Source organism: Myodes glareolus, chromosome 7 (assembly GCF_982192425.1).
Source record: "Myodes glareolus chromosome 7, mMyoGla1.1, whole genome shotgun sequence".
In the NCBI taxonomy this organism is placed as follows: Eukaryota; Metazoa; Chordata; class Mammalia; order Rodentia; family Cricetidae; genus Myodes; species Myodes glareolus.
This window is the reverse complement of record NC_142032.1, coordinates 71,932,363-71,946,015: the sequence shown is the minus strand read 5'-3', so window position 1 is coordinate 71,946,015 and position 13,653 is coordinate 71,932,363. Positions and strand designations below refer to the sequence as shown.

The 13,653-nt window shown below is 48.1% G+C and overlaps 1 protein-coding gene and 1 long non-coding RNA gene across 5 annotated transcripts in view; one reads left to right on the top strand and one right to left on the bottom strand.

Annotated features, from left to right (window-relative positions):
* Chst15 (carbohydrate sulfotransferase 15) overlaps positions 1-13,653 on the bottom strand; it is an 85,053-nt gene that overhangs the window by 58,261 nt on the left and 13,139 nt on the right. The gene's annotated exons all lie outside the window — the stretch shown is intronic.
* On the top strand, positions 1,316-5,471 carry LOC148121459 (uncharacterized). The gene is made up of 2 exons (XR_015738418.1): positions 1,316-1,562; positions 4,056-5,471. It is a non-coding gene; the product is annotated as an uncharacterized LOC148121459 (long non-coding RNA).

The following is a 13,653-nucleotide window of genomic DNA, read 5'->3' as shown; positions in this document are numbered from 1 at the left end:
GAGACCCACACGAGCAACCAGGGGTCCTCAAGGGTAGTCATCCCCAAACACCACTCCCAGGAGACAGAGACAATGGGAAATGGGGGTTTCCTCCCCACTCGGAGCCCTCTGTTGGACTGGGAAGACAGGACGCTCCTCCCAGCAGCTCTGAGCGTGAGCCCCAGGAAAAGCTCGTCTTTGTGTGTGTTCAAGCCACCGTCTTCAAGATGTCGCTATTTCCATACATCTTCATAGAGAAGTTGCTAATGAAAAATGCTCATTTTCAGCATGTCCCATTCTGGGTGCTAAATTCCCATCTGACCCAAGAGTAACTGATCTGTACTTATTTCATAATGCAATTTTTATGGAGTCATATGCCCAAGCTGCTGCAAATACTCTTTTAAAATAATCTTCCAGCACTGGAGGTGAGAATCTACTTTTAAATTTAAATTAAGTGAAATTGGGAGAAGTGAAAAGAATCACAAAGATCTCATTCCTTTGACTTTCCTGGTCACATTACAAGTGCCTGCTGGCCATGTGGCATTGCCAGGGTGGGTCATGCAGGGAGGTCGATGGTGCAGGTGGACAGGCTGTATGTCCAGCGTCACCGAAATGTTGGGACAGCTCGAGCTGTGAGCCCTGGAAGGCGAGGTCAGAGTTGCACATCTCACTCCCTCCTTGCAAGCCTGCCAACCCGAAGGCATTGGGGAGCCACTTCCCTGAACTGCCATAACAGAAGACTGTGCAATGTTTGTCCCAGCGGAGGAACCGATGTGGCTGGAGTCATGAGGGTAGGTAACAGCCTAGGTGTAGCAGCTCCAACTCCTTTCCTCTCCCACCTCCTGAAGACCTTGTATGATTGTGCACGGCAGCCCCAGACTCCCCTCTCAGGAGGGCAAACTCCAGGCTAGCTTCTAAATCAAACACTTTCATCTCAAAGATTAGCCCTGAGACTTTACTCCACCGTAGGCACATACCCCAGAACACCGAGACCAAAATGCCGGTCGTGAGCCCCTTCTCAGAGACTGACCAATCCCCAGAGCCCAAATTTCAACACAGACTACACAGTCCCAACGTAAGACTCTCTCCCTCTCCATCAATCCAGTAGTCATCCTTCTGAAACTTATCTTCTGGGAAGTTCAGGCAGGACACAGAGGGTGTCCTCTCTCTCACCTTCCCTTATGCAGCCTCTTACCTCATTTTTCAGGAGAATAACACATTGCAGGGAGACCTGTTGCGATCACGTGAAGAGCTGGCAGAATCTCCCTCAAGCTCCTCCCCAGCCGAGCCGTCCACCCCTGCACGCGTGCCCATCAGAGACACCTCCCAGGCTTACCAGAAGACACAAGCTGCAACAGCCCGGGTTCTGTTTGTAACGCTCCAGACTGTAAGTCTCGCAGTGTCAGCCCACAGTGGAGTGGATGAATGCAACCCAACTCCAAAAATGAACAAGCAACAACAGGGAAGAATCTCATAAAGGCAGGTGTTGGACAAAAGAGACCAAACATAAAGGAAAACATACCGCATGATTCCGCTGTCATGAAGTCTAAGATCCAAGCAAAAGAAAGATCAAGGCTGTGGAGGTGAGGCAAGAGGTTTCCCATGGGTGGGGTGGGGAGGTGGCTAGTGACCTTTACGGCAGGGTCAGGACTTCTAGATTGTTACTCATACTCCTGCTGGTTGTCCACGGGGGAGCTGTTTGTTACCGTCCTTCAGGCTCTATACTTATGGCGTATATTTTTGATGTAAGTTGTACTCCAGTTTAAAAACAGTTCATAAATCATGGCTATAATCTCAGAGCACAGGAGGGCAGGATTAGGAGTTCAAGGCCAGCCTGGGCCACATGAGGCCCTGTCTCAAGAAAAGAAAGAAAGAAAGAAAGAAAGAAAGAAAGAAAGAAAGAAAGAAAGGAGAGGAGAGGAGAGGAGAGGAGAGGAGAGGAGAGGAGAGGAGAGGAGAGGAGAGGAGAGGAGAGGAGAGGAGAGGAGAGGAGAGGAGAGGAGAGGAGAGGAGAGGAGAAGAGAAGAGAAGAGAAGAGAAGAGAAAAGAAAAGAAAAGAAAAGAAAAGAAAAGAAAAGAAAAGAAAAGAGAAAGAAGAAACAGTTCATAACAATAGTTTAGTTTAATGGGTAGGGTTAAGTTTCTGCCAATGGGGTGGAGAAGATCCCATGGGCCTTTCTCTAACAGCCTAGTCCTTGCACACCTTCACCAGAAAGGTGAGTGTTCTTCCATCAGATCAACGTCATTTCCTTTCAGAGGTGCCAAACTGAACTTCCACTCTCCATACATTTCTAAGTGGCTAGCAGCATTCATAAGCACTTGGGGCTATATTTTATGATCCGGCAGGCAGTCAGATAGCTAATGACCTCCAAGTGCCCAGGTCTTAAATGGTTCTTTCTTGCGAAGACAGCCAGCAGGTTACAAGCCTTGCTCAACCACTCAGTGGCCACTGGCGGATGGGGTACACAGTCATGGAAAAAGTCTTAGGTGGACATGTGAAATAATAAATAAACAAACAAATAAACAAACAAATAAATTGTATAGTTATAAGTAAAATGGTCCGCGGGGGGGGGGGGTCAATCCAGTCCCCAGGAACAGGTTTCTAGCATATTCTAAAACTTAGGAGGAGAGCCACAGGTCCATCAGCTATGTTGACATTTGGGTGACCTCTTTCCTGATGGTCCCCTGATACCAATGCCAAGACCATGGTCACAGAATCCCTGTAGATTTGCCTTCAGGGAATCCTCCAGTTCCTTCTATCCCCTTGCCTCTGTGTTCAGGGCTTCAGTGCCCTAGGCTCCCCTCCACGCTTCCTCCCCCACAGTCTGGAGCTCTGGAACGCTACCCACCACCCTCCCCGGAGTAGGCTCATGTCACTGACACACCACTCAGCAGTCTCCCCTAGCTGCTATTGAAACCAGAAGGTCGCTTGGTTCCCTTCAAGGCTCTAAGCAACTTCATGAAGGCAGGACCCAGGTGCACACGTCTGTAATCAGGTACCGTGCCACCTGCCTCTGCTGGAGAAACTGGCTTACGTGGAGTTATGACAAACACGGGACAAAGTGACCAAACACCATCGCCTGCTTTTTCTTTTAGCTCCACAGCTTGCTTCCATCTGAGGACACTGTCCAGGACGCTGAGTCCAAGGCACTGACAGGAATCTACTACCTGGTTCTTTCATTCACTGACAGGCGCTACCGAGGAACCACTGCAGCAGACTCCGGGCACAGTGAGCAAGCATAACAGAAGGGACCCTGCCCCACGCAAAAGCTGCTGAGGCTTCGCCGAGGACAGAACTGGCTTGGGCACATTTAGCCTTCCTGTTTCCCTCATTCTCCTTTCTTTCTTTTTTTTTTAATTTGCCAATTAAGATAATTTTTCTCCAATATCTTTAAACCAGACTTATCCAAGTAATGCAGGCTCTCATGTCAGGTAATAAGAGTATCACGGAGTTTTAATTCTATTATTCTCCTTTTTTTAAAGTCAAAACAGTGATTGTGGCGGTCTTAACAGGAAAAATAAACAAAACCAGCTTTCGCCTGAATACGCAAGCTCTGTGTTTGTTAATTCAGTGACTATGTTAAACACAGGTTCAGTGCTCTACGGCCCATGAGGATCTAATTCCAGACAAGCAGGTACAGCCGACCTACCCCTGTTGTGCCACAGCATACCTGGCTGCCCGCCACGCTTCCTCCCCATAGCCAGGAGGCATAAAAGACAGCCAGTTGCTTTCAAGAGTCATAGCCCCATTCAGATTTACCAACTTGTGAGAGTGCAGAGTGAGAGAAGAATCCCGGCCTGCTGGGGATTTACAGGTCCAGTAGCCTCAGTACAAACTGAGGACAAAAGGTGGTGACCATGGAGGCCATATGCATCACTGCCCCATGACCCAGCTCTGAAGAAGTGTGGTATATGGGTAGCCCTCCCTGTGTAACTCTGAGACCCTCGGTTGCCCCAATCAATGTTTAGGTAATTTTAATCCTTGTTCAAGATTTCTGTTTCCAACTGAAAATCCTTTAAAGTCCAAGCTGCCCTAGGCCGGGAGACAGCCCTTGACACTGCTCTGTTTCTTTCAGTTTCCAAGAAGAACAGGGCACCTACCACCCCTTGGACCAGCCTACCACCGCTGGATCCTCGCACTGAAAGAGAATGAAGCCTTGACAAGAGGCGGATCGGTTCCTTCCAAGCTCTGCAGCCACTTGCTCCAGAGGGGAGACACCTTCCGTAGCTCCTTTTCTCTCCAAAATGCACTGTCCCCCTCGGGAGCCCCCTGACTTCGCAGGGTGGCATTCTTCACAGTAACCAGGGTGACCTGTGGTGGCCTTTGAGAGCATAGGCTCTCTCCAAGAACATTCCACTCAGCTACAGAGGGCAGAGCCCAAGCAGAAAATATCAGAGGGAAGAAGCCAAGAAGAAAGAGGAGATCAACTTCCCCTCTTGGGACTGAGACACAGAAGCAAAAAGCCAGAAAGAGAAGCTCAGGGCAGCCATTCACAGCACTGGATAAACACACACAGCTTGTCAGCCTGTTTTCCTCATGCAGGGCACAAGGATTCACACACACACACACACACACACACACACACACACACACACACTCTAGAAGAAATGCATATTCATATTTTGTCTTCTCAAGGCAGAACTGTGAAGACCGTGAGCTTCATTAGCTATCTAGGTCTCTGCCACTGTTCATTCTGAATAACCCAGGGGTAATTACTCCAAGAGTCTTGATGCGTAGAAGAATCTGAGCGTTACATGAAACCCCAGCACTGATTAGAAAAATCATGATGTGTCACTTCAGTGCGTCAAGCATTCCCTCAGAGTATCCCCCAGACAGATACCCGTGTCCCCAGAAAGACATCCAGCCAGCCTCCTCAGAGGTCTGGGCTGAGAATGCAGCATACCTCTGCCGTCTGGACATGTATAATCTGACTCTCTCTGTGTGGCCTACATCGGGTAGCAGCTTCAGTAGCATGCAGGTTTCCAGGGCCGGCTGGACGGACAAGAACTCAAGCAGTTCTACAGTCACATTCACAAAGCCAACCCAAGCCCAAACCCTCTGCACACTTGATTTAACGCTCTGCTGGCCCCATTCTAAAGTTCTTAATTTTTTAACACGGGACTCATATCACCATGTTGCGTTGGAGCCTGTAAATGACATTGCCAGTCTAGAGATTCATAGAGTTTAATAATGAAAGCTGAGATGCAGCTCAGCTTGGAATGAGACTGACCCCCATGGACTCATATATTTTAAAACTTTGTCCCCAGCTGATGGCACTGTTTGAGAAGGGATGGAAGATGTGGCCTTGTTGGAGCAGGTGTGCCACTGGGGTCAGGCTTTGAGGTTTCAAAAGACTAGCGATATGCCCAGTGTGTCGCTTTCTCTACCTCCTACTTGTAGATCAAGATGTGAACTCTCAGCTCTTCCTGCCCTTAGGCCCTTGCTCCACCATCATGGACTCTAACATCAAATTAAATGCTTTATTTCACAAGTTACTTTGGTCATGTGTTTGATAGGTGCGTATTTGCAATCCCAGCACTCACAGGTAAAAACAGAAAGATCAGAAATTCAAGGTCATCCTTAGCTACATATTTAGTTTAAGGATAGCCCAAAATATATAAGACACTGTTAGAAGGAGGAAGAAGAAGAAAAGGAAGAAGGAGAAGGAGAGGGAAGACAGAGGAGGGGGACGATGAGGAGAAGGAGGGGGAGGAGGAGGAAAATGAAGACGACAATGGGATCGAATGGAGAGAGAAAACATACCCAAGAATCTCTTCCTATTCTTCAGAGATAATGATAGCAATCATTCAGAAAATTGCATTGTGTCTCTCAAATTTGGGATCATCACTGGGACCTTCCTAGGATTGCTTGGGAATGTGGATCAGAATGATCCCTCTCCCGGGAAGAGCTAGCCAGCAGCCTGTTTATCACAATTCCCATCTCAGGACCAGCTCCCATACAGCTCTGCCTGACAATTTAGCCAACACTAGGCCCTTTAATTTATCGCACTAATGTGGTTAGACACTGGTCCCCGGAGTCAGGCCATCTCCCAGGCACTGAAGAGAGGCCATGGAGGAAATTTATGAGCCAAGGCTTATCCCTCACAGCCTCTATAAGTGGGAAAATCTTTACCTTCGTGGAGTGATGTGCTTAGTCCCCAACCAGAAGAGAAAATTAAGCCCTTCACCCAGCGCTCTGCACTGTTGGTTTTTACAGCCTGTCCCCCAGCCTGTGCAGCTTAGACACCATTTATAAACAGGCTTCATTTTAACCTTCCTTGGTAGAGAATACAAAAACCAATTAGGTACATGCAGATAAAGTTCTCACATTCCATTCTAGTGGCATGCCACCATTTATGGTACCCATGACAGGGAGAGAGAAGGATGCACACGCATCATTTGAGTCTTGAGTCCGGAGCATATGTAGGGGTTCTGGGCCAGCCTTCCACTTGGGATTTTGCACCTTGAAATAAGTTTGTAGGTAGCCTAATTAAAACATATCAAGACATAAATTAATGGGAACTAAGGCTCCTATCACACTGAATGGGACTATAGAAATCTCCCAACCTTTAAGCGTCTCCAAGGGGCAGGGTAGGGATTTTGCTTGCTTCTTTGAGAATTCCCAGCTCTACCAGTAGAACCATTTCCCCAGAAAAACCAACTGCACTTAAATTAGAGACATGACAGAACTCAGACAAGCCCATTTCAGAGCTGGGAGGCCAAAGATGCTCAGAGCAGTCTGGTCAAGTGTGTAGGCCTGATTCAAGGACTAAGGCCTACCAGGCTGCAAGCAGTCTCTGATTCAGACTGTCTGGGTTCAAGTCCCCACTCTACCACTGAGTTACAGTAATTTAAACTGTGAAGTGGGGGCACTGGGCTGTTAAGCCTGTCTCCTCAAAAGCTGCCGAGAATATTAAACGAAAGCAGCTCATATTAGGTCCCCCATGCATGCTGGTTACTGTGATCCTATCTCACAAGCTCCAGATCTCTGTGCTATGCTCCATTATACCAGCCTGGGCTGATCCATCCCTCGTCTCTAAGAACTTCTCAAGCCCAGGTAGGAGGGTTCTCTCAGTCCATCCTTCAGGGATAGAAGCCCAGAGAGCCCCACATGGGCTGCACAACTTGGGAAAAATATTAAAGAGGCTCTTCTAGGATTTATTGACCTGACGAAAACTAATGCCATTGACTGCCAATTGGAAAAGATCCAAAAATCATCTAAAAGATAAACGACGGGGCTGAAATTCTCGAAATCCTAAAATGCTTCCAAAGTGCTGCGGATCCCGGGGCTTAATAACATCAGAAGGCGCAGGATGCAGCCTGCAGCTTTGTTAATGAGACTGGGCCAGCCTCAATTTCCTGGCTTTTACGGGGTCTCAGGGTCACAGATGATGCTATCATGGTAGGAAGCTGGGCGAAGGGGACATAGGAACACTGCAACTTCCTGTATCTCTAAAATTATTTCAAAATAAGAAGCTAAAATTATGAGGCAGCGTTAGAAGTGGGGAAAGATTAAGGGGGCCCTTGGCAGGTTTTCAGCCTGTCAAGACAGTTTCCAGACAGTTGGGCTCGGGCTTGGAGAAGAGAGATGGTGAGTGAACATCTGGAATGATTCTAAATCAAGCTGCTCTGAAAAAAAAAAAGAAGAAGAAAAGAAAAACTATTTTCTTTTCTCTCCATTTTTACTAAAATATAAGTTTTATACACAACTTTAAAAAAACTAATCATAAGCAATAGGAAGCAGATCTGTATATCGCCACATGATAAATATTTATCGGCAAAACTTTCTGGTGCGAAAGTAGTAAGGACAGCCAAGGAGAGCTGGGAGAGACCTAACGCACAGAAAGGGGCAGGAATAACCTATTGCGGACCTGTCTGTTCATTTGCAGGGCAGAAAGGCTGGGGTTAACATGTCATGGGTGCAGACCAACTACATGTTGTCTGTAGCAGCCCAGCCGTGGACAAGGTCTAGACGGAGGACCCAGGGAACCCTAGTATTGCACCATGCAGACAGCAGGGCATGGAATGGGGAGGCAGCCTGGGGGTCTACTACCTAGGAGACAGAGAGACAACAGCAGCAGAGGGAAAACCCATGGCAGGAACCACAAGAGAAACATCTGGAAGCAGCAATGGCAAGGAGCAAAGACTAATCGAGTTCTGTAGAAGAGAGCAGAGCAAGAAAGTGTTGATCAACGGGGTAAGGGGACCAGTGTGCACATTTCCCATGCCCAGTTCCTGCCCCTGCTTGAAATTCTCACTGGACTCAAGTTAACAGCCCTGTTCACCTTTGGACTTTGTGCTCATTTCAGTATTGTTTCCGGGAGTATGTTTCCAGCTGTCCACCATGGTCCCCCCCACCCCAGCTCCCATTCTGCAAGAGAGACTGGGCTGCTGGTATATTTCCATCTTTCTCTCTCCCTGACTTCTGAATCGCAAAGCAGCTACTGGCCAGCAAGGCTCAGATGGGCGTTCCCCATCCTAATGGAGGAAACGGCAAATGGCAATTTGGGGTCAGACTATGTGTTCTTATGAAGGGGAATAAAGGGAGAAAATCTGGACACTCATCTCAGCAGGTCTCCCCAGATACAAAGGCAGAGAGCAGAGTGCGGACAGAACAGGTAGGGAAGCCTGCAGCCATCCTAGCACTGTGGGTCAAGGTTCTCAGTTTCCCAAGACACTTGCAGCCACTCTTGCTGCCTTCTTTCCACCCATCGGCCTGTCTATCCATCCACCCAGCTGCCCAACCCTCTCCTTCCAAGGAAGACTCATTTCCTGTTCCAAAGGGACTGAGTGGCAGCAATAAAGCAAAGACAAGTGGGTGCTGTCAGCCATTGTCACAGATGATGCCCGAGCCAAGCCTTTGCCCTGGCTGCTGTGGGACAGAGGGGTGGGAATCACCCACAAAAAAGGGAAACTAATCTAAACTACACACACACACACACACACACACACACACACACACACACACACACACTGCTGAGCAAGAGAAGGTGAGTTGCATCTAGGAAATCTGGACATGAGACCTAAAGACAGTCAGCGGAAGTCGCAACAGACACTCGGGACAAATGAGCGTCATTGTCACGATCACTGTCCTGATTACCTATCCCTCATCTTCAGTGTGAAAGAGCTAGAAATGCCCCTCAGAGGATGATTGCAATCACAGCCAAGCTCCAGAGAGTGCTTCCTAGCGAAAGAGCTGGGCACACATAGCTCTACACACATATGCGCATGCGCGTGTACACCTGAGCACACGTGCACCCATGCACACACAGATGCCACCAACAAGCCAGTGCAAACAAACTAATAGAAAACCACAGGAAGTCTAAGTCTTTCTAAACCCCGTGGAGTTTCTAGCACACTGATTTGGAGTCCCTACCTTCCCTCCCGATTTTGCCTCTTCGCACAGTGGTGAAGGCCTATTAGTTGATGCTAGTGACAACAGCATGATAGAACTATGCCAGTTAATTTGGGAGAAGGGGACCAACAATGTTTCAACTGATCTTTCTCTCATCTGTATCTTCCTCGTGTACCTTTTCCTGAGTGACCTTCACTAGACCCTTGAGGCTTGGCCCCCAGTTTGGTCTGCCCTCTCTACCTGGTAGTTCACCACAATGTGAATGAATGTGAACAGTAGTTCACTGAGTGAACAGTTCCTCATCCTCCCAGGGACACCCAGCTTTCCTTTAGACAGAAAACAGCACCCTTTAGCTCCCCCGCCTTAGGAACCAATGGCAGCTTCTCATTCACCCTTGTGTCACCTTGCGTCCCAGTCTGCCTCTGCTCCAGCATCTCTCTGGCACAGCTCCAACAGAGAGGTCAAGGTTTGAAGGTCTGAACTAAGTTCAGAATAGGAAGATGCCAGATGGCTCTCTATTAGACAGAGGGGATCCTTCTTGTCTCCCTGACCTAATCCATAATCCTAGGTTTCCCCACCATAGTGGATTCTGTCACCATGGCCACATCATTGGCCACATCATTTCAATCATTAAATAGAAGTTTCTCCTTCTATAACTGTCTCCCACCTATCAGAGCATTGGAAAGTTCTGTAAAACTGAGGGGCACCTCTGGGGTCTCTTCTCTGTTCTCTGTGCATCTCCATGCATAAGTGGGCAGAACAGGCATCTGGCTTTCTGGTTTCCTGAGGTCAGCTTTGGCCATGTGGCTGTCTTGTTTGCTGGCCTGGGTGGCAAAGGGCCAGTTCGGAGCTCCCCAGCCTCCTCTATAGCCACTTCACAGGAACTAGGCAGAACTCTTCTCCGAAACAGAGAGACCATCCCAGTCACGAAAGACACACATCCACCGCAGTGGAGCTCAAGAGGGACTTGGAAACAGAGCATCTTAGAAGGCTTGCCTGGGGACACAGCCAGACCCCCAGGACTGCACACTCTAGTCCATTGCCAACCCCAGTCAAGGAGGCCTCCAGCTTGGCCCCAGTGGAGGTTTTCACATGCTTTCGTCCAGCACAATTCTTTAAAACACAACTTCTTAATGTCTCCTGGAAACACAATCACAGCCCCTTGTTTATAGACTTGGCCAGATCAGATAAAATTTCATCCTCTGAATTGGTTCCTAATTTAATTATTCCCCTCCGCCCCCAGATCAGCAGCGGCCTCTCTGGCTGCAGGGAAAGAGAACTAGAAAGCCACTGGCGCCACAATTTGCAGCTCTCGTTGGTATCCGGTGGAGATGAGACTTTCCCAGGCCCTGTGTTAGGTTAGGAGTGGGCTGAAGCAAGGCAGTCACCATCCATCACCCACCCTCACCTACTTCCCAGGCTGGTCCAGAAGGCAACCTGGAGTTTTACAAAGACTTTGGAGGAACATAAGAGAATAAACTGAATTGTAACTCGGAAACCTATATACAATTCTGGCTCCGTGTGTGACCTCTCTGGGGCCTCAGTTTCCCCATCTATAAAGAAGATCAGAACTATGTTCAGCACCCGTCCTTGGAACTCAACAAGTCAGGTTCTTTAGCACCCCACTGAGCATTACCACAAACAAGGTCAAGACCTCATCTATAATGCAAGACTTCTTTAGGACCGGAGAAAGAAAAATAAATAAACCCCTGTTGTTAGGAGAAAGCAAAAATATCTTAAAACAAAACAAAATGTAACCCTAGAAATGGAAACACATTCACGTGAAAAAGCCTACACACAAAAGTTTACAGCAACGAGGCTCATGAAAGCCAAAACCTGGAGACACTGAAAATGACTCCCAAGGGACACTTGGGTAAACAGAGCTGTCGTCAGTCCACCCCACAGACTATTATCTGGCCATGAGAAGAATGGACTTCATCCATTACAACGTGGATAATGCAGAGTGAAAGACGCTGTCCACAGAACACCACATTCCTCATGATTCTGTTCTTACAGAAGTCCAGAATTGGGAAACCGGACTGACAGAGACCAAAAGTTGATTTGTGACTATTCAGGTGGCGAGGGTGAATGGGGTGGGGGGGGGGGGTAAGCAAAGGGTGCAGGCTATTTTGCTCAGTTGGGTGAAATGCCATAACACCAGCTGTGATGGCATGCACATACCTATGGGATACACAGAAAACATTAAATTATCTATTTCGCACGGATGAACTACATAGCATGTGCCTCTTGTCAACTTGGCTAGATTTAGAATCACCATGGAAGCGCACCAGTGGGGTATCTGTGAGGGTGTTTCCTGAAAGACTCAACTAGAACAGGAAGACCCACCCTGACTGTGGGTAGGACCCTCCCACAGGCTCAAGACTCTGGCTGAATAAAAAGGAGAAGTAGGCTGAGCACCAACACTGGTCTCTGTCTGCCTCCGGACCGCGGCTACAACGCGCCCAGCTGCCTCGTGCGCCTGTTGCCAGGCCTTGCCCACCATGTGAGCTATACTCGCCAACTGTAAGCCAGAATAAACCCCTGCTTCTTAAGTTACTCTCGTCTGAAATTTTTGTCACAACAATGAGAAAAGTAACTAACATGGCGTGTAATGGCACCAAAAACAAAAACAAAAACAACAACAACAACAAAACTGCTTTTAAAAGAAAATATTGACTGAGATTTCTTTATAAGGCCCTCTGCATGACTTTCAAAATCCCCCAGATGAGAGCTATGTTCTGCATATATGAATATGGGAGGCAGCCAGCCCCTAGGCCATCTGAAGGGGAAGCCCTGTGACTAGACAGGGCTTCCTCTTGTAAACCAAAAACCTGCTGACTGGAGAAGTGAGCAGCCCGGCGGCTTTTCCATTGATTTGTTTGCAACAGCTGAAAGCAAATTTATCTTCCACCACTCAAACAGCAAGGAGGCTTCAGCTGCTTTTTAATACATCATTTTTATTCGGAGCCAAATCACACACAGGGCAAAGGATTAGTGGACTCCCCACGGTTGGCTAGGGAGCAAATGTTTTTCCCTGCTTTGGCCTGACAGATAATTCTGAAGAGGGGATCCAAAACGCTAGCTTCCTTCTCTGGCTTCGGGCATCCCACCCACCCCTCACCCCTAGCACCTCACCAAAACTGCTATTGAGTGGGTATAGACGGCTTCTCAGAGTTAGCACAATGCAAATGCCAGGCTGATACAGCTCTCATTAGTGGGCACCCTTTCACCCCTCCTCTCCGTCCTCCTGATAACTTTCTTAGGCAAGTTCAGCACATCCTAGAAACAGCTATTGCTTGACTTCCAACATAACGCGCTTCCATTACTCGACAGAGGTGGAACTCCCTGGAATGTATTATCTGTATTAAAAACTGTGGCAGACAATAAGGGCCACACCATTGTGAATCAAGCCAAATACAAGCACAGACAGGAATAGTGTTACCTTAATTCAATCCTTAGAACGCACAAGATGTCCCTAGGGTCCTCACACCTAAGCCCAGATAACATGTCCTTTGGGAGAGGTAGGTCACCTAAGGCTGGTCAAAGGGAAGTTTCATGCTTGGCGGTGTGTAACACCGAACTCTATTCTTCTGCCCTTGGGCCACTTCCTCATACTTCCTCTTCCATTTGGGGTTCAGCACCCCAGGATTGTTATGAAGGAAATGCAGGAAAGCAGACATTCCTAGTCCCAGAACTCCATTCCCTTTGAGATATAGAGATGAATAAGGAAAGATGGATCCTAGTGCCTCAGCGAGTCCTTGCTCTAAGCCATCCATGTTCAGTGGATGGAGAAGAAGGCAGCCTCATCTGAGATAAGATGCATGGGCTAGCTGGGGAGCGATGACAATGGAGGTCCTCAACTTCAGCTCCAAAAGGAGCCAGAGATGAGAACCAGAGATGCGGGAAGGCAAGAGCCCTGAAAATACCTCTCTTGGGTCCTCCCAACTCCCCTTCATTTGCCCTTCATCCTGCAGTGAGAAGGAGGCTGCTACATGAAGGATGCTCAAGGTCCATCATGGTAGGGAAGGCTATAGACAGGCAACTCCATCCAGCCTCAGGAGCTTACAGCCCACCCTATTCACATCTCAGTAGCCAATCAGCAAGCAGAGAACTAGGGGCAGAAAGACAGCCAGGCTACAATTATCTAGCTCTGTCCCTGTGATCACCCAGCTGCCACTCAGACCCCATTTCCAAAAGTTCTACAGTCTCCCAGAACACTGCTACCAGCTGGGGACCAAGTATTCACACAAGTGAGCCTGCAGGGAATGTTTCACACTCAAAGCATAGCAGCCTACCCTATTCTACAATAAACCCCTGGC